The sequence below is a fragment of the Emys orbicularis genome, chromosome 1 (genome assembly GCF_028017835.1).
Source record: "Emys orbicularis isolate rEmyOrb1 chromosome 1, rEmyOrb1.hap1, whole genome shotgun sequence".
Classification (NCBI taxonomy): Eukaryota; Metazoa; Chordata; order Testudines; family Emydidae; genus Emys; species Emys orbicularis.
The window spans coordinates 268,714,200-268,739,927 of record NC_088683.1 but is presented as its reverse complement, the minus strand read 5'-3'; the positions used below and the strand labels follow the sequence as shown (position 1 = coordinate 268,739,927).

General features: G+C 44.1%; 1 protein-coding gene across 1 annotated transcript in view; it reads left to right on the top strand.

Moving 5' to 3' along the window:
• Positions 1 to 25,728, top strand: part of UBAC2 (UBA domain containing 2) — a 142,922-nt gene that overhangs the window by 2,921 nt on the left and 114,273 nt on the right. The gene's annotated exons all lie outside the window — the stretch shown is intronic.

Here is a 25,728-nt window from a genome sequence, read left to right as displayed (position 1 = left end):
AAGTGGGCTGTAGTCCACGAAAGCTTATGCTCAAATAAATTTGTTAGTCTCTAAGGTGCCACAAGTACTCCTGTTCTTTTTGCGGATACAGACTAACACGGCTGCTACTCTGAAACCTGTCATTACGCTCAGTGTAGACCAGAACAAATTATGGTCAGGACTGTGTCATCTAACTGTATTCTTTACAACCACATTAAACCATACTCAGATTTTGTAGTGAAGACAAGCCCTTAGTGTGAGCAGATGAGTACTGCAGTTGTTTCGAAGTACAGAATATATAGGCTCAGTAACTGGCATTGCAGGGTGTAGGGAAATTATTTCTCCCTGCTTATTCTCTTACTGCTTTACTTATTGAAAAAATAGAAGTTGCAAATCACCGATAGAGGGCAGACAAGGAGAGCCTTCAGATGTAGTGTGTGTGTGTGTGTGTGTGTGTGTGTATGCACGTAGACATATGCATACAAAGAAGGTGTGTGTGTATATACATGCACACACACGTTTTATGTACTTCCTGAGTTAAATTAAGAGAAGTACTATGCATATATGTTTTTCTTAGATGGTGCACGTGTTAGACTATTGATTTAGGATTGGTCTACACTTAAAAGTTTTGCTGGCATAGTTGGTTAGGAGTGTGAAAGAAATCACACTTCTAACTGACATAGCTATGCCAGCAAAAGCCCTACTATAGATGCAGTTTATACTGTCAAAAAAAGTTTTTTGTCATGTATCTTATGTCATTTGAGGGCGTAGCAAACCAACTATTTTGTTGTTATAAGCTGAGTCTCTTCTAGAAATCTTTGCCAGTATAGCTGTCTACTGTAGACAAGGCTTTACAAAAAACTATTCAATGCTTGTGATTGCTGATGGTGATGTTCTTGCATTTGTCACAACAATATAAGGTTAAATTTCTGTTTTGAAATCAACTAAAGCAAAAAATAGTTATCTTTAACCAATACTTCAATGCTGAAGTTTTTAATGCACTGCTGTTAGTTATCTGATGAAGTAAAAACATTTTTAAAGAGCCCATGAGAAGTGCATCAGCTAGTAAAAACACTCATATGGGTGAATAACTTTAAATCTGATTAATAAAATTCCTTCTGACTTTCTAAAGCTAAGATAATCTTGGACTGAGAATATGTTAGACTCATAACTAACTTTCTGGGAAAGTATCAAGTGAATGAAAACAGGGGGTTAGAATGAAAAGGCATTCTGAACCAAAAATGGAATGTTATGCCTGTGACACTATTCACATATTAAAGGAAAATCCACACTACAGATTCTGTCAGTTTAGGAATGTGGTAGTTCCCTAATGATTTGGAGTTGCCTGTGTAGACGAGACTAAACCATGTATTACTATTTTACCAAATTATGTTACCACCTGTGTCTTTTTATGGCCATGGATACAATTGGGATTTTTAGAGAGAAAAATTCACATCGGTGACATCTCTAGTGCAGTAAAGGCTCTAACAGCTTGTGGCATATACACAGTGGTAAAAATGCCAGGAGCTGCTGGAGCCTTCTCTAGTTTAGAGTTATCACTGATGGGAAAATTTTTTTTTTAATTCCAAGTGTACGCATGGCCATAAAAAGACTGGGGTTGTAACAGTTTGGTAACATGGCTGTTCTGGTTGGTCTAGAGAACCTATTAGACCAGTTCCTTACAATCATTTTCTTGTGTAGATAGGAGACTAGAAAATGTTCTAAGAACCACACTGTAAGGTTCTGGCCCGTCCCCACAAAGGACCCACTGCTACACCCAAAGTCTTTTCCAGGTGCTTTATTTCTCAAACAAGTGGGTTGTAGCCCACGAAAGCTTATGCTCTAATAAATTTGTTAGTCTCTAAGGTGCCACAAGTACTCCTGTTCTTCTCACAAACACAGTTCCTCATCCCCCGAGGCAGTAGTTCTTCGGGAATTTTCCCTTTTGCTTCTCTCAATTCCTTTTGCTTTGGGGCCTATTGCAGGATTCTCCCATAGTGTGTTAACTGAGAAACATTGCCTCCCAGTGCTCTCTCCCCGGAGATCCTTTTCTCCCAACAGGTTCCCAGGCCTCCCCTCTGTGGGGACTCTGGCAGCCACTCCTAGGGAACTTCCTGCTTCTGCTGATCCTGTTCCCACTACCCAGCCTCCTGGCTTCTAACCTGTCTCCCTATTTCCAGGGAGCAAGTAGTGAGAGCCCCTTGTATACTCTCTCTGCCCCTTTCCTGACTGACTGTCGGGCATGATTTGCCCAGGTGCCTTCTCTTATAGCCCAACTGGGGCAAGTGCGGGAGTCAGCTGACAAGTCTGAAAGGGGCCAGTGTCACCCCATGACACACTCAAATAGAGTTTTGGCTCATTCACATGTTATTTTAAACCATGTTAGTCTGTATAAATAATGTATAATGTAATGGTTTAATAATTATTGAAATATGTTTCAAATATGTTCCCCGTAAATCTAAGTGGTTGCTCTGTGCTGCAATTTTTTATTATTTCTGTGATAGTTACAGGAAGATAATCAATGACTCTTGCTAGCGGTAATTAGTGCTTATGAATTAGTTACTTTAAACTGTTCTCTCCATCTATAACATTAGATAACTGAGTGATTCCTTTTAGATTAAAACACTAATGTGTATGTTCCTTGTATTTTAAATCCTTTCTTTTTCCTTAACTAGTTTAGAGAAAAACAGAATAAATAACAGAAGACTGCATTTATAAGGCTGTAATTCCATCCCTGGTATCTGTAGACAACATATAACATGGGTGAAGTAGCTTATGTAAAGCTCCAAAGTGAAAATACAGCCCAAGAATCCTTGGCCCTCTTATTTTTACATAATATATAGATCAAAGTCTTTAATCCATGCCTTATTCAGGCTTACCTATGACCTTTATCCTAATATTGCCTTTTCCCCCCTCATCCCTCCCAACCTTGTCCCTCCAAGTTCACATGCTGCAGCCTCTGCCTTCTCTAGCAGAAACGTTTGATAATTAAACATCAGACAAAATTGTGCCGCAAATCATAGGGAGAGCATGAAGAGAATTAAATTTTTGGAAAGTAGCGTGCTAAAAAATGTTATTTTTTCCCCCAACATAAGCCCTGGTTATATACAATAATGCAATCAGAATATCAAACTTTTAATGAAAGGAAAAGAGTTGTTACAGAAAACCATCAAATGTGGTGGAATGGATAAATTAATATCCATTTAAAACAAATGATGATTACATTCATATGTCTGTCAAAATCCATTGTTTTAAATCTAAATTGAAGACTTTATCTTGTGGATTGTTGATTGTGCTTTAAGGAGGTTGCTTGATTTTTGTATTTATTCCTGTCATTGTAAATGTTCATGGGAATGGCACTCGTAATTAGTTCTTATTTATATTGAATTTCACATCCCAGTGCCTCTGGGTGCCTAACAAAAAGTAATTTAAAAATAATAAAATTCAAATAAAATATAACAAATTAAATGCTCTATTAAAAGTTAAACTACTAATAAACACTCCAAATATTTAAAATGACCAATTCAGTCATCAAGAAGAGGAGATAATGATGAGTGTGAATTTGAATGGGCAGTTGCTGCTGAACTGTAAGCTGCCCACATGCTGTTTCCAAGTAAGCTTGGGATGTAGATTCTATAGGTTTTCTTGGTGATATGGAAGGAAAAGCAGTTAAAATTTGTTTGAGAGCATCTGTTACTGAGAGCATTACGAAAGTCTCAGATATTTCTGGTGGCTAAACTGAAGAGCTTGAGTACATTTCCTAAAAGCAAAATAAAACGAGGAGTCCTTGTGGCACCTTAGAGACTAACAAATTTATTTGGGCATAAGCTTTCGTGGGCTAGAACCCACTTCATCAGGTGTATGAAGTAAAAGATACAGGATGCATCTGATGAAGTGGGTTCTAGCCCACGAAAGCTTATGCTCAAATAAATTCGTTAGTCTATAAGGTGCGACAAGGACTCCGCATTTTTTTTTGCTGATACAGACTAACACGGCTACTACTGAAACCTATTTCCTAAAAGAGATCAGTTGATTCCATCCCTAAGAAGTGTTCAGTTGTATGATTAATCTACCTTGATTGCCAGGTACAGAGTGGTTGCATTTTCAAATATCTAGACCAGGCGTAGAGTAAGGTAAGGAAATGGTGATTGTAGCTCAACCTGAATTACTGTATTATGGGGCAGTTCTTGTCACACTATAGTTAAGATGGAGCCAAGCTTTCTGTGTAAGAGGCATTTAAAAAAAAAAATCCATGTGAGTATTGTGATTGTCTTGAAAATTGTTGTGCATCACTGGGGCCTTGGGTAAGGTTAGTGGGGCGAATTTGGGGTCATTTGACAAAGGGGTTCCTAAGATACAGGACCTGTTGCTAAAAGTTTCAGATATTTCTGGTGTTCCCAGATATTACTATCCTTTGAACCTTTTCCTAAGGGTTCCTACTGGAACATCACCTGCACTTACCCCCAAGTGTGTAGGACTGATGAATGAAATTGTTTTTAATTGTTTGCTTTATTAATGTAACTTCATAAGTAAAATTTTATGAATGAAACAATATTCATTCATAAAACCGGTTACCCCAATAACTGGCTAATTAACAGTTAAGATGCTTGTTAAGAGCCATAGCTGTTCAGTCAGCTGCCTTTGTGAGTTTCACTATCAATCCAATTCCTGCTTAAATCACTGAGACTTGCACTGTTTCAGTATTGTAATTTCTGTTCACCATTTATTACACTTGCCTACAGTGTAACTTCTGTTCACTGTTTGCCATCCATTATACTTGTCTATATTGTAACTTCTGTTCACTGTTTGCCATATTGTAATTCAAACCCCATTTTAAAACGCTTACTCCATTTTGTAAGGGCTTGCTGCAACCTTCATTTTTGCAAACCCTGCTGTAATCTTATTAGTTTAGTTTAGATGTGTGAATGAGGTATGTATGGATGATGGAATCAACCTCCAGCCCCAGCCTGTCCTGATTAAATAGAGTTCAGACATCAACGGCTGAAGATGCAGACAAGAGCCCTAACAAAGTAAGAAGAATCCACCCTAAAAAGAAAAGGTACAATAGAAGGAAGATCAAAGCCCGGTCCGAGGCTGAAAGTCATGTCTGCAATTGACGGGTGATCAATCACCAAACCCAGAGGCAGCGTGACACAGCAAGACCTATAGACTCTGGATTCAAACTAAAGCCTACAAAAAGGATGGGTGAGATGAAAAACTTTGGGAGAAGGGTAACATTCTGCTGCCAACATGGAAGGGCATCGGTGCATGCCCAACAGAGACCCAGCTCGTCCTTGTGCCCGGCTTTCCTGACAAGCTACGAACCCAAGCTGCAAACTCAAGCAGGACTGGTAACTATGCAGCAGCTGCAGAACATCTGGTGTGTGTGTGTGTGTGTGTGTGTGTGTGTGTGTGTGTGTGTGTGTGTGTGTGTGTGTGTATATATTAGGTATAATGTGTGTGTATAAGAAATAAGTAGTAATGGGAATAAGTAGCCAAACAACGTTGTTTACTGTTATCTTTTATAGTATTATTATATTTACAATAAATGTGGCATCTTTGCCTTATCCCTCTTAATAAGATCCTGCTGGTTTTTATTCTATTGGTATAACAAGTGAGCCCTGTAGTGCTCTGACATGTGTGCTACCAGGCTGCTAAAAATCCCCACAGCTAGAATAGATTGTTGTGCTTTGCTACTTGCACAACACACACAAAGCTGTAGTGTAGTATGCATACTGAGAGGCAGCTATGCAAATAATAAAATCCCCCTAAACCTAAAACATCAGGTTATTGCTTGATTTAATATTACTTCATATTTTGTTCAGTACTACCAGGAAGCTAGTGTGGAACATGTTAGACCCCATGTTTCCTGCAGTGCATGCGAATAGTAAGAAAATGATATGTTCTGTGGTTGGAGACAAAGAGGGGGATGCCTAGATGAGTTTCTGTGTGTTGGCTGAATTTAGCTCTGTTCCATTTTCCATTGAAAAAAAATTTCTTTAATAACAAAATGCTGAGGGTTCTGCTTTCTTCTTTTTTTTTTTTTAAATGGCCGCTCCCTCAGCTCCTTACCAATTTAATCCTGCCACTTGGTAGCCTTGGTTGTAGTCTACAACTTTCTAAACAAGGAACAAATGGGAGGGGACTTGCTTCTAAGCTTGGCAGTATCTTTTAAAGAATGGATAAAAATGATCACCTCTTCAGGAGTCAAATCTGTTGCCTCTGCAGGACTCCCAAGTAGAGCTGATCAGAAATTTTCCAATGAAACATAGTATAGTTGGAAAATGCCCATTTGTTATAGTTATGGACACGATTTTCTCATGGAGGTCCCGGATTCCGTATCTTTAAGAGATGTCCGTGAGTTCTTTGGCTTTGGCGTCATCCCCATTTGGGCTTCAGCCCCAGGAGGCAGGGCTCGGGGAGGGAGTGCCACCTTCACCGTCTGACTCATCTTAGCAGGCCACCCAGCCTGTGGGTCAGTGTCAATGCCTCTTCGTTACACTGTAATACTTTATTGTTAAATTGTTACACATTTTTTTGTCGCCCCGACCATACCTTGATTTTGTACATTTTTACCATGATCTGTTCTGTGAATTTTGCTTAATTTTACTCTGACAAAATCATATCCATAGTTATAGTAAAATGTTTTGCCAGATCTGTTACAAATTTGACAAAACTTTCACAAAAACATAGGCAGGTTTCTGTTGGAAACCTGTCAGTGTTCCAGGGTCCACTCCTCCGGCTGGCAGGCTCCTCGCACCATCGCAGAAACTCTGCCAGCCTATAGGTCCCTGGTGGGAGCCAGGGCTCTGGAGGCTGGCAGACTCCCTGCACTGCAGCAGCAGGGATCCCTGGCTGGAGTGGAGACTCTGGGACCTGCTAGGATTAAGGGAGCCTGCCAGCTGTGAAATTGATATTGCTGTCAGTTCCACCTCTGCTATTGAGTGACTAACAGCCCTGAAATGGTCAAGAATATCAGTTTCACATTCATTTCAGGAACAGAATATTTCAGTGTTTCTTAAATGAAAAGTTTGGGGATATCTGGTTTTCCAGGACATTTTTGGGAAATTTGCTTTTGTTCCAAAATTGGAATGAAAGCATATTATTAAATTCTGAAATTCCCTGTGAACCAAAATCCCCAAATTTCAGACAGCTCTACTCCCAAGCCCTTCTGACCTGGGGAACACAAGAGCAGGATGTAACCTAGATGTTTGACGTGATAGTGCAGATGTTAACCATTAGGTCACTATGCTGCTCCCCACATTTATAGTTAATTCACAAACTTTTGCTGAAAAAACCTGTTGCAACTGTGTCACTTCTCACTGTTTGCATTTGCCAACACTACAGTGAATCAGTCCTCAAAATATGCTGTAAAGTGGTGACACCAGCAGCACCTGTATTCTTGTAGTGTGGCTATGCTCTATGCCTGGAGCTAAGGAACTGGGAGCAGGAGTCACTTTCTGAACCCGGGTATTTCAGTTGGCCAGGTAATGTTTTGTGGCAGCAGTAGGTTTAGTTTTTGCAGGGTCAGTGGGAATTATGTCTTTTATGTTTCATCCCATCCCTTTAATAATAGGAGGACACTTCTGCTGGCTTGAACAAATTCTGGAAAGTCATTAGTTATCTCTGAGTAATTTCAGTTCTGAACCGGATCCTGGAACCATATTCCTGTCTGACTAGTGGAATATTTCATTGATTCAGTGTGTGTCAACAAAGCTCTCTTACTATTTTTATGGAGGGTAAGGCCCTGATGCTTAGATTAGTGTAAAATTCAGTGGACTTATTCTGAACTGGAGTTTTTCATGCAGACTTCAGTGCTTCACTGCCTATTCCACAGTTTCTTTTGTTTTTGGCAGAAATATTTTGATTTATGTCCCTGGTTAGTGGGTGTGGGTATGCATGTGTGTGTTTAAATTTTACTCAGAAATGACTGGTTTCAGAGTAGCAGCCATGTTAGTCTGTATCCGCAAAAAGAACAGGAGTACTTGTGGCACCTTAGAGACTAACAAATTTATTAGAGCATAAGCTTCCGTGGGCTACAGCCCACTTCTTCGGATGCATAGAATGGAACATATATTGAGGAGATATATATACACACATACAGAGAGCATGAACAGGTGGGAGTTGTCTTACCAACTCTGAGAGGCCAATTAAGTAAGAGGAAAAAAAACTTTTGAAGTGATAATCTTTTTTCTTGATGAATTATCCTTTTCTTCTCTTTCTTTGGGTAACTTTATTAAGAATTTATCCATTGTTGATTATTACTGGTCCTACAAAACAAGAATTTGTTGCTGGGATAAAATGAAGCTACAACACGCCGGTGCCATAAGATTACAAGAGACAAATAAAAGTGGAAAGTCAGAAGCAGCACTCGCCTGCTTCAATATATTATATTTTGTTGTACCCTTATATAACCAGTTATATGTAAAATAATCAAGGGTGTAAAATAATCAAGTATTGTGCTAAACATGATCATACCCAAAACTGACTGCCAAATTTAAGTTGCATGTTTTTTCCCTCAGGTGAGGGCTCTGGGGTGGGGCTGGGGATGAGGGGTTCACAGTGCAGGAGGGGGCTCAGGGCTGGAGCTGAGGGTTGGGGTGCTGAGGGTGTGGGCTCTGGCTGGGGGTGTGGGCTCTGGGGTGGGGTGGGGCCAGGGATGAGGAGCTTGGGGTTTAGACAGGCTGCCCCGGGGCTAGGGCCAGAGAGGAGGACTCCCCCCAACCCTCTCCCTGCCGGCATCAGCGAGCTCTGGGGGAGGGACCTCCCCCCCCCCCCCCAGCAGCACACTTACCTCGCACCGCTGTCACTGCACGTGCTCCTAGAGCCCCTCTCAGGTCTAGGAAGTCCCCTTGCCTCCCCTGTGGTCGGTGCCGGGGGGGGGGGGGAGGGGGTTCTGCCAGCTGCTGCCCCTCACGGGGGATGGGGCTGCCACTTGCGCAGAGTGGGTCAGGAGTGGTCCCTCCTCAGGTGCAGCAGCAGCCAGCTGCCTCAGCCTGCCACCAGCGCTGCTTTTGTGCTGTAGCCTAGCCTTAGGCAGCAGCAGCTGGCAACGCAGGCGAGGGAGAGCAGCGCAGAGCGTCAAGGCAGCGACCCGCTTTCAATCAGGCAGGGATGCTTCGGGGGCTGAGGGATGCTCCGGGCAGGGCCGGGGGAGAGACCCGGCTCCAAACATTGGTGGAGCCGGGCCCTGAATATTCCTGGAGCCCAGGCACCATGGGCCCATATAACTCGCCGCCCCTGCTTTCATACTGGACATTCACATGGCAAAAAGCATTCTACACCTTCTTCTTTGAATACTAGCCTTAGTGCCATACCTTACTTCTATATTTGGGAGACCTTGACTCCCAGATATACTTGTTTATTTAGATGGAATGCTGTGCAGTGTTTCAGAGCCACTGTCTAGACCAGATTCTTGGGGAGGGGGATGTTGTTTTTGTTTTATTTTTAGCCTTAAATTCGTTGCTTCACATTTCTTTTTTGTTTAACTTTTATTGGTGGGTTGGAAGAAAAAGTACATGGATTTTCTTAGTAATTGACATTAGTGCTAATTGATGGACTTACTTGCTGAGAGAGCGGTGGCATGCCATAGGAGCAGCAGAATTGAGTCATAGGCCGTGTCTACATTATAAACGTTGGTTGATGGAAGTTACATTGGTTTACAGCTGCTGCAGTTTGTATACCGCTCAGGTGTGTGCATACTTGGCTGCTTGCATTGGAGCTGTGTGTAATCACCAGGAATGTTTGTGTGCAAAGTGCAGTGGACCACGGATAGATATCACAGTGTGCCACATGCCACCATCCAGTGCAATATCTTTTGGGACATTTTTGCATTGTTGTGTGGGTTAGTAACGACTCGCCCTGGGATCCCTAGGAGCTAAGGGTCAAGTTCTCAGCATGCAACTTCCTCTGTCCCATAATGGAGTCCATATTCCATAATTTTCATGCTGTTTTTTTAAAAATCTCACAAACCCATGTGGGGCTTTTTGGCCTTTGATAGGGGTATGGCGCTCACGTAACTCTGCACTATTCTCAAGAATGCTGCAAATACAAGACGTATGATCCTACAGTATTTGCAGACCTGCAAGAAGTACTGCAACAACCAGGTTCATGAGCGTTTCTTTGAAGATAGCAAAGAACAATTCAAGAGTGCTAGTGTTATTCAAGGAGCAGTTGCAGATGGTGGAACACAGCTTCTAGGCTTGAGAAATGAGCACTGACCAGTGGGATCACATTGTAATACAGGTTTGGGATGACAAGTAGTGGCTTCAGAACTTTCAGATGCGAAAGGCCACATTCCTGAATCTGTGTGACAAGCTTGCCCCAGCCCTCCAGTGCAGGGACATCAGAATGAAAGCTGCACTGACTGTGGAGAGGCAAGTGGCGATAGCAGTCTGGAAGCATGCAATGCCACGTTGCTACCACTCTGAGAAATAATTTTGGAGTTGGAAAATCTACATTGGGAGCTGCTGTCATGGAAGTGTGTAGGGCTGCTAATCGTCTCTCGCTATGCAGGACTGTGAGTCTCGGCAGTGTGCAGGATATAATGGATGGATTTGTAAGAGTGGGGTGTGACGGTACCTCCCATAAGGCTTTATGGAAATATGCATATGAATGTATATATATAACATAACTAGAATGTGTTTTATACTACATATGCCATGTAACATATCTCTGTAAAGGTTATGATCTACTGAATCTATTAATCCTATTTGTATGCATGCATCATTTTTGTATTCAAAGTTATGAATATTGGCTGCATACTTGTTTGATTCTAAGTAGGCTGTAGTGAAGCAGTTGGTTAGCTTACTGAGAATAGTCTTTTCCCAGGAAGTGCCCAATCTGGAAACACTTAAGCCAACAATGAACTTGGAGACACCAATACACATCTGGGCTTTCCCAGGAATGTGGCTTGGCTGGTAAGGAACTCAGTCATGCATGGACATGTGACTTGCTCAGGTGACTCCAAAACTCCATCTTGGAGCTGGACTTTGCATAGGAGAGGGGAGGGGGTCTCCATCCACAAGAGAAAGTCTATTTAAACCTGTGGGAGACCCCTCCATTTTCTCTCCAGCTGGCTAAAGAGAGAGCCTCTCCACCCCCCAGGATACTTGGAAGAAACTGGAACAAAGGACAGTGACTGCAAGAGGTGTGAGTGATTGCTGGACCCAGGCTAAAAGGAGATTAGTGTGTAAAAGGGAGCATTCTGGAACTGGTGAGGATCTTATCTGTATTCAGTTTGATTAGACATAGATTTGCGTGTTTTAGTTTATTTTGCTTGGTGACTTGCTTTGTTCTGTCTGTTATTACTTGGAACCACTTAAATCCTACTTTCTGTATTTAATAAAATCACTTTATACTTATTAATTAACTCAGAGTATGTGTTAATACCTGGGTGGGCAAACAGCTGTGCATATCTCTCTATCAGTGTTACAGAGGGCGAACAATTTATGAGTTTACCCTGTATAAGCTTTATAGAGTTGGGCATCTGAGTGTTAAAGACAAGAACACTTCTGTTAGCTGCTTTCAGGTAAACCTGCTGCGGTTAGGGGACGTGATTCAGACCTGGGTCTGGGTTTGCAGCAGGCTAGCGAGTCTGGCTCAAACCAGGCAGGGCACTGAAGTCCTAAGCTGACGGGGCAGGAAAGCAGGGGCAGAAGTAGTCTGGGCACATCAGGTGGCAGCTCCCAGGGGGTTTCTGTGATCCAACCCATCACATGGGGTTCCTGAACTGCGGTGGGGCGATAGATGGCACACACATCCTTATTTTGGCATTAGCCCACCTTGCCACAGAGGGCTACTCTTCTATGGTTATGCAAGCATTGGTGGATCATTGGGGATGCTTAACTGATAAAAACGTGGGCTGATCAGGGAAGACGCACGCCATTTGCATCCTTAAGAACACAGGACTGTTCGGAAAGCTGCAAGCAGAGACATTCTTTCCTGACCAGCAGATTATCATTGGCAATACTGAAATGCCAATAGTGATTCTGAGGCATCAGGCGTATCACTTGTTCCCCTGGCTCATGAAGCTGGATACTGGCTACCTCGACAGCCGCAAAGAAAGATTCAACTACTGTCTCAGCAGGTGCAGAATGACAGTTGAATGTGCTTTTGGTAGGCTGAAGGGACACTGGCAGTGCTTACTGACTAGACTGGATTTCACTGAGAAGAACAGCCCAGTGATTATAGCTGCCTGTTGTGTCCTGCATAATATCGGAGGCAAAGGGGGAAAATCTACCACCTAGCTGGAGGTTGAGCGGCTGTGTGACTTTGAACAGCCAGACACAAGTGCTGTTACAAGAGCCCAACATGGAGCTATGTGGTTGAGACAGGCTTTGAAAGAGCATTTTTAACAGTCAACCACAGTAATGTTCTCTGCTGCTTTGATGGATTTGTTTGGGATAATCTACAATATATATTTGTGAGGCTTTGTCTGCTGGTATCTGTTCTGTTGGGCCTGGAGCTTTGGGCGTTTCTATGAATTGTGTGATGTTTGCTGTACATTTATAAATATGGCTGAGTGTTTTCATGAAACTATGAATTCTGTGGTGCTTGGTGTGCATTTAGCTGTTTGCCTTGACAATCACTCTGCATTCTGCAATATTTGTTGTGAACTAATAAAGATAATTTGATTATCCCCAAAATAGAACTTGGAGTAGAGAAAAACAGTGTAGAAAATCCATGTGCAAAAACCCCCACATGCAATGTTATACAAATTTTTAGCATAATTTAACAGTGAAAATTTTAAAATTAGAAAGTAAGGGTTTATGTCTGTTTGGCCTATGTGTAGCCACAACGAACTACGTTTGTTTTCTCAATCGTGGTTCTCACAGGTCTATGTATGTGAAGCTGTGGTTTTCCTTGCTGTTCCCTGGCGTGGAGTGGTGGGGGTAATGGGGGTGTCCCATATATGCCCGCAGAACATCTGACCCTGATGAGGAGAAAGAAGAGGACTAGGAATGACATGGTTTGCAAGCCAGTACTGCAGCAGATGATGAACCAAGGGCTACAAGGGCCAATATGACCGACAGCGTGGAGAACAACAGAGGACAGGAAAAAGGCAGTGCTAACAGGACAAGCAGTAGAAAATACAAGAGGACATGAAGGTTCTTCTCAGGCAGCAATTCCAAATGCTGCAGACCCTGGTTGACGTACAGGATCAAAAGTCCCAGACTCTCCACCCATTGCAGTCTTTGGAGAACTCCATGTTCGCTGCTCACTACTCCCCACAACATACCATGTGGCATCACAGGTCAAAGATGCCATGCCAGACGCTGCTGATAAAAACAGACCATTGTCCCATGGATTTACAGTCACATGGGAATTCCCTTCCCCTTTATCTGTCTTCGCGTGATGGGTCTGTTTAGACTTTGGCGGAGTCTTGAACAGGCACTGGCTCATGGCATGACTGGGGTTCCCTGCCACGTCCTCCTTGTCCCCTTCCTCCTCATCCTTGCTGTTCCTGGCAGGGGTGTCATGCTGTTCCTCTGAGGTATCCAGAATCTGTATGGTTTCAGAGTAGCAGCCGTATTAGTCTGTATCCGCAAAAATAACAGGAGTACTTGTGGCACCTTAGAGACTAACAAATTTATTAGAGCATAAGCTTTCGTGGGCTACAACCCACTTCTTCGGATGCATATAGGATGTATATACCATACAGAATCTGTATGGTATTGTTGGGGTCTCCACCAAGTATGGCAAGCAATCGGTTGTAAAAGTGGCAGATCTGTGGTGCAGCATCATATCTATTGTTGTGCTCCCTGGCCTTGTGTTATTCCTCACAAAGTTTTTTCGCTTGCACGTAGTGTTGCTGCTGCTGATTCCTGTCGTATTCCTTTGCATGGGAGATACAGACAATCTACTCACAGATGTCTACATTTCTACAGCTGGCCCGTAGCTATGCCTGCAGAGCCTCTTCTCCCCACAGGCCCAGGAAAGTCAGTATTTCCTATCTACTCCAGGCAGGAGAACATGGGGTTCCTCTCTGTGTGCGTGGAGGCAGTATAGTCAATTGAGTAGGTGCACACAACATAAATGAGCTGCTAGGTGTGCTTGCTGAGGTAGGCAGTTAAAAAAAGGTTGCAAAAACACTTGGGGTTTTCAAGGTGTGGGGTGGCTTCTGGCCTCTGACTCCAGGGCAATAGAGTTTAAAATTATGTCCAGAGAAGTCAGTCACAGGGAATGGGGCATTGTGGGATAGCTGCTGGAAGACCGCTAGGGTCGACACAGGTCATGCAATGTCTACACTCACACTACATTAAGCTAAGTAGGTCAGTCATGGCTTTACACCGTTTGGGGAGGTGGTTTTATTATATTGCTGTAACGTGGCACTTACGTTGGCCAGAGACAAATTTAAGTGTAGACATGTACAAATAGGTCAATGCCAGGCGACTTACATCGACTTAACTTTGTATTGTAGACCAGGCCTGAGACTGTTGTTTCACCAATTTCCTCTAAACAGTCATTGTTAAAACCATCACAGGTGGTCTGCTCCCAGTAAATAAGTAGGTCCAGCTACCCTATGCCAGGACAGGTGCTCACATTTGGCCAGTTAAGAAGGCAGGGCAGCACTGAGGGGCTATACAAGTTTGGGGAGAGGTCCAGTGAGAGAGTGTCCTGCTGAGTCAGTCAGTCAAGACTAGAGCAGGTCTGTGGGATAAGCTGCCAAGTGCAGAAAGCTCTCTGCAGACCTTCCCTGGTAAGAGGGAGGAATTGACTAGAAGACTATATTTTTGGGACCTGGGAGAAGGCTGAACAGCAAGAGCCATTTGCTGGCTGGCATCCCCATGCCAGAGAGCTGGAGAGGGTTGAAGGCAGAAACAGTAGCAGAGGGAGATGCAGGCTAGCTCTGTAAACTAGAGAGCTGGAGCCAAGGGCCAGAGAGGGCTGAAGACTGGAGCAGCAGTGGCGCTTACTTGCTGTCAGTCCAGGGCTGGAGTGCTGGACCCAGAGGAATAGTGGTGAGTGAGGGATGCTCCCTTGGCAAGGATGATCTCCCAGTAGAGAGGCTGTGGGGTTTCCTGCTGGGAAGATGGTTGCACTCCAGTTGGAAGGGCTGTGGTAGCTCTCCTAGTGCAAGGCACTAGAGAGTGAGGTGTGGTGAGGAATGCTGGGGCTGTATGTTGCATGTACTGTTTGGAATATGCTGGTGGAAATCTGGACTATGGTTGTGGGACTTTTGTTATGATATATGTGCATGGGACTTCATAATAAATGAACCCTACAAGGGCAATATTTGTACTTGGGAGGACCCTGTGCACTATTTCTGGGGACTCTGAAGGAAGGAAACGGAGGTAGGCATGCTTGTCATGGCATGGTCTGCCACTCAAAGGCATTCCAGTCAGGCCTGCCCTATGACAAGGATATTTGGTTATAAACCCACATGCTGCTAAATGGCAGGGCAATATATACTGCCACTGTCCGGCTGGTTCTCTAACATTTTCAGTAAACTTGTAAAATGGTTAATCTAGAAGTGTTTGTCTTTCTCAATAGTTTACTTGGACCAGGCAATGATGACATTTTGAGGACTTTACAGAGAGCTGAGGTTACTGTTATTCATGTGACTTTCCCTGTGGGTGCCTGTCACATTTACGGGTTAGTTGCTACTGTGGTTTTTTCAGTTTGTGACATCTATAAAAATAACTAAATGCTTGTTTCCTCTATGGTAAGGTTTGAAAGTCTGAAGTGAAACCTAAATGCAGAGCATTAGTAAAAATATTTAGCTACACTTCATGCAGGTAATAAACACATTCTGAAAGTTACTTTTGTGGCACATTCAAGGGCATAGTCATTTGATAGTAAAATACTTAATGTGCATTAACTTCATTATAAAAATAGTTTGCCATTATGGAAACTTCTTCTTTCTTGAGAGTTTTTAGTTCCTTTCTGCACTACATATTGCATTGAACTGAACTGTGAAAAGGTGTTAAAATTTGCTTTAAACTCACAAAATTATTGAAATTCAAAGACAAATATCAAATCATTACAGGAAAATATAAATCACAGTGGGAGACCACCTTTAACTACTGTCCAGCCAGCTATCTATCAGTTGTTACCTAGATGTTTGGTAACATCAACTTAACCGTAAATTGTTACAGGGTTTTGAGAACTTTTCTAATGTTTTTAAACTCATAAAGTAATCTAAGTATTCATTGTTAAAGATTAGCTCACTGGTATCAAAATGATAGGTGCGTGTTTTTGGGTAATGGTTAAGGAATGTCTTCCATTTTGACTAATAGTTGTTGTACATGTTTGCTCCTTGCTTTTGCATAGCTTACTGTTTCACATTACAACGTATTTTTAAAAATAAGATATTGTTTGTATCTCCCTATGACATAAAATCTGTTTCACTATGTTCTTTTGCATGATGTTTTCTCTCTTTTCCTTCTCTCGTCTCAAATTAAAATGATACTCATCTAACAACATTGTCAATCTTTCCAACCACACACTTAGCCCAGCAGAAAAGTCTGTCCTATCTCGGGGACTCTCTTTCTGTCCCACCATCCCCACGAACACGATACAGTTCTGCGGTGATCTGGAAGCCTACTTTCGTCGTCTCCGGCTCAAGGAATATTTTCAACGCACCACTGAACAGTGCACTGACCCACAGGAACCCTCCTACCAACACTACAAGAAGAAGAACTCTGCGTGGACTCCTCCTGACGGTTGAAATGACAGACTGGATCTCTACATAGAGTGCTTCCGCAGACGTGCACAGGCTGAAATTGTGGACAAACAACATCACTTGTCCCATAACCTCAGCCGTACAGAACGCAATGCCATCCACAGCCTCAGAAACAACTCTGACATTATCATCAAAGGGGCTGACAAAGGAGGTGCTGTAGTCATAATGAACAGGTCGGATTATGAACAGGAGGCTGCCAGGCAACTCTCCAAGACCACATTCTACAGGCCACTATCCTCTGATCCCACTGAGGAATACCAAAAGAAACTACACCATCTGCTCAAGAAATTCCCAGCTACAGTACGGGAACAAATCTACATGGACGCACCCCCAGAACCCCGACCAGGGGTATTCTATCTGCTACCAAAGATCCATAAACCCGGAAACCCTGGACGCCCCATCATCTCAGGCATTGGCACTCATACAGCAGGATTATCTGACTATTTGGACTCTCTCCTCAGACTCTATGCTACCAGCACTCCCAGCTATCTTCGAGACACCACCGACTTCCTGAGGAAACTACAATGCATTGGTGTTCTTCCTGAAAACACCATCCTGGCCACCATGGATGTAGAAGCACTTTACACCAATATTCCACATGAGGATGGACTACAAGCTGTCAGGAACAGGATCCCTGATGAGGCCACAGCATGCCTGGTGGCTGAGCTTTGTGACTTTGTCCTCACCCACAACCACTTCAGATTTGGGGACAACTTATACCTTCAAGTCAGTGGCACTGCTATGGGTACCCGCATGGCCCCACAGTATGCCAACATTTTTATGGCTGACTTAGAACAACGCTTCCTCAGCTCTCATCCCCTAGTGCCCCTCCTCTACTTGCGCTACATTGATGACATCTTCATCATATGGACCCATGGAAAGGAGGCCCTTGAAGAATTCCACCTGGACTTCAACAATTTCCACTCCACCATCAACCTCAGCCTGGACCAGTCCACACAAGAGATCCACTTCCTGGACACTACAGTGCAAATAAGTGATGGTCACATAAACACCACCCTATACCGGAAACCTACTGACCGCTATACGTACCTGTGACGGGTTGGATCACAGAAACCCCCTTGGGAGCTGTCACCCAATGTGCCAAGACTACTCCTGCTTCTGTTTTCCCTGCCAGCTCAGGACTCCAGCACCCTGTCTTGCTGAATTAGACACTCCAGTCCACTTCAACACAGACCCAAGGTCTGAATCACTTGTCCCAAAGCTGCAAGTTTATCTGAAAACAGCTCATAGAAGTGTGCTTGTCTTTAGCACTCAGATGCCCAACTCCCAATGGGGTCTAAACCCAGATAAATCCGTTTTACCCTGCATAAAGCTTATGCAGGGCAAACTCATAAATTGTTCGCCCTCTATAACACTGATAGAGAGATATGCACAGTTGTTTGCTCCCCCAGGTATTAATACATACTCTGAGTAAATTACTAAATAAAAAGTGATTTTATTAAATACAGACAGTAGGATTTAAGTAGTTCAAAGTAGTAACAGACAGAACAAAGTAAGTCACCCAGTAAAATTAAAATAAAATGCGCAAATCTATGTCTAATCAAACTAAATACAGATAAGTTCCTCACCAGTTCCAGAATGCTCCCTTTTACAGGCTAATCTCCTTTTAGCCTGGGTCCAGCAATCTCTCACAACCCCTGTAGTTACTGTCCTTTGTTTCAGTTTCCTCCAAGTATCCTGGGGGGGTGGAGAGGCTCCTTCTTTAGCCAGCTGAAGACAAGATGGAGGGGTCTCCCCCAGGTTTAAATAGACTCTCTCTTGTGGGAGGAGACCCCCCTCCTCCCTCCTATGCAAAGTCCAGCTCCAAGATGGAGTTCTGGAGTTACCTGGACAAGTCACATGTCCCTGCATGACTCAGTCTTTACAGGCTGAAGCCATTGTCCACATGGTATCTTGCATGTCTCCAGGAAGACTTCTTATGTGGACTGGAGCATTCCAAGATGCATTGTTCCCCAAGTGTTTCCTGATCAGGTACTTAACCTGGCGAATTCCTTCCTAAAGAAGCTGACCAAATGCCTCCCAAAGCTTACTTAGAAACCAAGCAAGCATACAGCCCATATTCTTAACCTCAAGTAGAAAATGATATATATATGTACAAATAGGATGAATAGATATAGTAGACCATAACCTTTACGGAGATATGTTACCTGGCACAGGCAGCACAAAACATATTCCAGCTATGTCATACATACATTTATAAGCACCCCCTCCCCATAAAGCCTTATGGGGTACACTGTCACAGTACCTACATGCCTCCAGCTTCCATCCAAGACACATCACACGATCCATTGTCTACAGCCAAGCCCTAAGATACAACCGAATTTGCTCCAACCCCTCAGACAGAGACAAACACCTACAAGATCTTTATCAAGCATTCTTAAAACTACAATACCCACCTGGGGAAGTGAGGAAACAGATTGACAGAGCAAGACGGGTACCCAGAAATCACCTACTACAGGACAGGCCCAACAAGGACAATAACAGAACACCACTGGCCATCACATACAGCCCCCAGCTAAAACCTCTCCAGCGCATTATCCACGATCTACAACTTGTCCTGGAAAATGATCCCTCACTCTCACAGACCTTGGGAGGCAGGCCAGTCCTTGCTTACAGACAACCCACCAACCTGAAGCAAATACTCACCAGCAACTACACACCACACCACAGAAACACCAACCCAGGAACCAATCCCTGTAGCAAACCTCGTTGCCTACTCTGTCCCCATATCTACTCTGGCGACACCATCAGAGGACCCAACCACATCAGCCACACCATCAAGGGCTCATTCACCTGCACATCCACTAATGTTATATATGCCATCATGTGCCAGCAATGCCCCTTTGCCATGTACATTGGCCAAACCGGACAGTCCCTCCGCAAAAGAATAAATGGACACAAATCGGACATCAGGAATGGTAACATACATAAGCCAGTAAGTGAACACTTCAATCTCCCTGGTCATTCTATTACAGATTTAAAAGTCACTATCATTGAACAAAAAAACTTCAGAAACAGACTTCAAAGAGAAACAGCAGAACTAAAATTCATTTGCAAATTTAACACCATTAATCTGGGCTTGAATAGGGACTGGAAGTGGCTGGCTCATTACAGAAGCAGCTTTTCCTCTCCTGGAATTGACACCTCCTCATCTATTATTGGGAGTGGACTACATCCACCCTGATGGAATTGGCCCTGTCAACACTGGTTCTCCACTTGCGAAGTAACTCCCTGCTCTCCATGTGTCAGTATATAATGCCTGCATCTGTAACTTTCACTCTATGCATCCGAAGAAGTGAGGTTTTTACCCACGAAAGCTTATGCCCAAATAAATCTGTTAGTCTTTAAGGTGCCACCAGACTCCTTGTTGTTTTTGGCAGGAAAAGAGGAACACTGTCCTTTTTCTGACAGTGGCCACTACAAGATAATTCAGAGGAAACCCCGTAATGAAAAAAGCTAGTATGAAAGATCAGTGTTAGTAAGTTAAGAAGTCATATTTGTAATAAAGTAGAATTAATATTGATAGAATAATTTATATATAAACTCTCTCTTAAATCTCTGATGCCAAGTGGAGGAGGAGCTGTATCAGGTTTCACCTCTATCCAACATAAGTAACATGCAACAACACTTAATCATATCACCAACTGGCTGACACTCAAAGGCCATGTATGAAGTTCATGACTAAAGGATGTAGGAAGAACCATGCTCTTGATAGTAGTCACATATATGCAGTACAGTGGAACAGATTGCATATAATTTGGGGTTCTTCCATTCCTTGAGGTTCATTTTAGAACTATTCTGGATTTATGTGCTTAATGTACATTTTTTTTTCTCCATGTGTGCTACCTGTGCAGAGGAAGGAGATCATCTGTACCAGGGGTTCTCAACCTTTTTCTCTCCGAGGCCCCCCATGACATACTATCAAAACTCCATGGCCCGGCGGGGGGGCCCTTGGGGGCAGTGGCCTAGGGCAAAGGCGTAGTTTGACTTCTATTTTGGGGGGGCTGGGGCCAGCGGGGCTCGAGCCACCTCCATATGGCGGGGTCCAGAGAGGGAGTGCCACCTCCACCCCGTGACTCAACTCAGAAGGCCACCCAGACTGTCTGGGTTGTGGGGAGGGCACGCAACCAAAAATTATAACTCAAAGGTGGGGAGCTTAGCTCAAAAGTTTGAAAACAGCTTAGGGTACAGGGAGGAGGTAGCTAGGGGCTGTGTGCGGGCAGGAGGGTAGCTCAGGGTGCAGGGAGGCAGGTAGCTAGAAGCTGTGTGCAGGCATGGGGGTAGCACAGAGTGTAGGGAGAGGGGCATTAGGGGCTGTGTGCTGGGAGGATTCCCCTGCGGTCCCTGTTCCCAGAGGGGTCTGCCAGCCACGGAGCTGGGTCTCCCCACCTGGGGCGCTCTTACCAGCTGCATCTGCAGGAGCAAAGGGGGCTGGGAACTGAGGAGCAGCTTCAACCTGGGGCACCAGCAGGAGAGGAGGGAACGCTGCCGCTGCCTGCTCCCTGGCACCAGCCAGAGCAGCAGCTGCCCCACACTGTCCGGCTCCAGCTTCCCGCCTCCGACCTGGCCAGGGGGCGGGGAGGTATGGAGCTGCCCCCGGACTGCCCTGCACTTGCGCTGCAGTTTGGGGGGGGATGCCCTCCATGTCCCCAACTCTGTCCATGGGCTCAGGGCTTCTTCCCCACAGAGAGCACCAGGGCTTGGGGCTCTGAGATTCAGCCCCGCGGGGCCACTGGGGATTGAGGCTTCAGCCTCATCCCTCCCGGGTTTAGCCCCATCGGGGGAGACCGGGGATCGGGGCTTCAGCCCTGCGCCTCCCGGCTTCAGCCCCGTGCGGCGCCAGGGATCCAGGGTTCAGCCGCAGGGATCCAGGGTTCAGCCGCAGGGACCCGCAGCCCCTTTGAAAGGGCTTGCAGACCCCCAAGGGTTTGTGGACCCCCGGTTGAGAACCACTGGTCAGTACTATCTTCTTCCCCACTCATCACCATACTCTCTTTCTAGATATGCACCTTTCTAGTGTGCAGCAGGTGTTGTAGCTTGGGGCATTCTCACAGTGGATCCATCTTGGTGCATACTAGACATTTTTCAGGGTATATTGGTATATTCTTTCTCCCCCCTCTCTTATTTAGTAATTTAATAGGGGCCATGTCATTCCTTCCATTTGAAGGCTTTCTCCCCCACACCCTCTCTGCCTCATTCCCCTTGTCCTGGCTGGGCCTGGCAGTGGGTGGGAGATTCCTCCCATTCACAGCCCCATCTCTCAGGGCAGCGGTTGGGGATCGGAGGAGGATGTGCCTCACGTAAAGGGGAATGGTGGAGGGGAATGGGGCAGCAGCGACCCCCAGCCCTGGGAAGGGCAGAGATCCCACATGTATGAACCAAGATCTGGGGGATCTTTACCCCCTGTGTGTGAGCTGAGATTTGGCCCTGCCCTTCTGTAGGGATGGTCTGAGCCCTTCTAGCTGCCCTGCATGTGTGAGCCAGGATACTAAAAGCCCAATGGAAGGGGAATGACAATGCCCACTGAGACGAATGGGAGCAATTCAAATGTCTCAGAGTTATTGTTTCAGGCTGTATCCATCTCCATCATGTGTTCTCATTTAGCTGAGAATAGCTCACCGAATGTTCCCTTCACACCTCTGTGAGCCTCTTGTACCTCAAATAGATGTGTACAGCCCTGTTCCGGACACTAGGCCCTGATCTGGACGAGAGACGATGCTCCACTCTCCTGTTCCTTCCTGCCTCTAGCTGGTAGAGGCCCTCCTCACAGCCCCAAGACCCCTCTAAATTTACCAGGGGCGGGTAGGGTCAAGTAGGAGCGTGGAGTTGGTGGCGTGTATGGAGGGTTCTAAGTGGGGTGGGGGTGGTCCGATCAATGGCATGATGAAGGGAATATTAGAGGAGTCAAGGTAGTGCTAGGAGAGTCTGAGCAGTTGAAGATAATACATGAGGGGTCAGAGCAGTGGAATCTGGGGTGAGTAGGAGGGGGTCCGAGTTGTGCAGTAGGAGTTGGTGAGGTTCACCTCTGTCCCCCAAAAGTCCCCACATCCACGCCTCTCCATGTCTGTCCCCTGCCCACCAAAAATGTCCCCACTGACTTCATGCTAATCCTTGTGCTGTTCTTGAATCCTCCCCACAGCTCTTCAACCTGCACACCCTGTGCTGTTGCCTGCCTCTTCCTGGCGAGGATGGTTGAGGGGGACGAACTAGTGTGTGGTGGACACACAGAGAAATGGGAGACAAGGAGATGATGCAAAGGCACGGAAGAGATGGCCATGTAGCCAGTGCATTCTGTGGGTGGGGTAATCCTTGCTGAGGAGCCAGAGGCAGTGGAGGGGGAGAGCTGGGCTGTAGTATGTGGGAAGGTGCTGAGAAACTTTTTTTTTTTTTTTTTTTTAAATCAAGGAAATTAAATGCCCCAAACCTTCATTAACACAGTGTTAAGGTTGCCTGGTGGCACCTGGCATTCTTGTCCTTCCAGAATGTGGAGAGGGCTAAGCTTAAACCTCTGAAAACCAAAAAATGAAAAGTTACAGTACCCGCCACAGTGCATCCTTAATTTTGTCCTAACCACATATTAGCAATGTACTGTTGCAGATGCTACAGAACACTCAGAGACTGGAACATGTGAGCATTGTAGGATAAAGTTGAACAACACCTCTTTGCTTGAGCAAAACTTGAGTTTAGGTCAGGCGTAACAAACAGGAGCTGCCTACACTCAAACACTGTGCCCACTCCACACAAACCTCCTCAGACTTGCTATATCTTATCGTCCCTTTACTCTTGTGAACCTCTGTGCTCGCTCGCTGACTCACTCACTCTCTCACTCTCTTTCATCGCAGATCATCTTTGCAGATACAGAGTAGTACAGTGTCGCCATTCATTCCTGTCCATGGCTTGTTCCTTCATTAAACCCAGCCTGGTTGTGTCCCTGTGTACGATGTCCTGCAGTGTAGTAGGTCAGACTGATCTTGGTTATGTTTGCATTATTTTCTTTGACATTCCATCACCTGTTGTTTTCAGCAGTCTCTGCATCATCATAATCTTTTAGATTTATAGCCAGTCCTGTACTCTGATTTCACATCCTACTGTCCTTTTAACTTCTTGGTTTGTTTTAAAAATTATTCCATTTTACACCTGCCATGTTTTGAAAAACTCTCATCTGTACTGCCTCCAACCTTTTGTCTTTTTAATTTAATGCAGTTGCTTCCACCACTTCTCTTGGTAGCTTAACCTGTGCATCACCCTTATTTAACCCAGTGGCTATTGCCAGTTTATGGTAGCCAGAATTAAGTTTGTGTTGTGGGGGTACTTTAAGTCTTTTGCTAATTTTCAAAAGGTCAGCCACTCTCCGTTCTGGAAAGGCATGAGGCACTACTGGGCAACCTTAACTCTGTGTTATGATGTTTTTGGGTAATTATAGTATCAATTCCCTTTTTAAAGCATTTATAATGGGATTTTTTATTAGAATGAAATATTTTATATAATTTCTGTAAACCATGGTACAGTGCAAAAATAAAACACTCTATCTGCTTCAAACAACAACAAAATGTCTGTCCTACTTGTTGTGGATTGTACATGGTGAGATAGGAAGATGTGTTTCATATTGCTTGTTAGGCAGATAAATACATAGAATGGGATTGTTGTAGACACATTGGCACAGTGGTTTAATAATCTTCGAATTACTAATTCGGGGAGAGATTAGTAAAAGTACAAGTGGCAAGTAACCATTGTAGTATTAATTTAATTGGAATATATAGGCCCAAAGAGTCAAAGGTGTTAACAAGATCCTGTCATTGTCCAGTGTTAAACAGTGTTAAACAAGGTGTGGGGTTTGGTATACAGAAACCTCAACTTGCTTAGAACCATAGCAAAAAGACCATTAGAAATCTTTTAAACACTTTAATAAAGATACAGAAAAGAAGGAAAAACAGTTAAAACATTGGACATGTAAAATATTAAATAAGACTTTCATTTTAACAACATCCCTTGTTCCCTTTTCCTTTAGCTGACAAGAATATTTAGAAGGGGGGAAAAAACCTTGTTTAACAGTCTCTTGAATGGTATTAAAGATGCTAATAAAGACATCCTTTTGGGGAAAAGAGAAAAAATTAGCAGAGCTGGGCTGGAGCCTTCATTGGCGGTGATTGTGTTAAAGTCTGATCCCGTTTCCTAGAAGACAAATCAAGACAAATGCGCACAAAAGGGGAGAGAAAAGAACAGCAGAGAGAAAATGCAGCTTCTGTGTCTGGTGGTGACTCTCACTTGCAACCTCACTGCTGGAAAAACGCAGGCACAGGACATGATCTTTTCAGCCATTCAGAGATATGACAAACTCACTCCAGCATCAAGCTATTTAGGGCATTGCTTTTAGCTGCCTCTTCTGGCCATAGGCTTTCAGAATATACAGTGTTAGGCAGCTAAGCTAGGTTCTTATTAATCAGAAGACAAAAGGAGAGAGATAGGAAAGAAAATAAATTAAGTGGGGAAGGAAAAGGATACATAGAATATGGGGAAGAGAGAGAAACTTGCACATCCCACATGGTGTTTGGGGTAGAGCTGGAGCTGGTAGAGGGGATGGTATCATTGTGGTCCTTCTGACTGGACCCAGACCAGAAAGAACATCTTTCAGGACCAGGATTAAGAATGGCCAGGGTGGTAACCATGATGGTGAACTCGCTCCAGTAGCCAAATTTTCTCCCAAAGTCTCTTTCTTTAATGACCCCATAAAGGAATGATGGATGTAATAGCCCTTCCCCTCATTATGTTGGCCACCATTTAGGCCTAGTTTCCGACAAACCAGTTTTGGTTCATTTATTTCCCATTCCGTGTTTTTCTTGTTCTTAACACAGTCCTTGAATTATATCAGCAGGACTTTTTGTTTGGACTAATACAATATTTCTGTCTCCCTTTTGTACCTTTTCCCATCAATATTTGTCATTATAGGTTATTGTGACATCTTATGAATTTTCATGCTGATTCCAGTGCTATTTCAGCCTCCTTTCACTTGTTTTATTAAGTTGCTTTTTAAATCTGAGGTC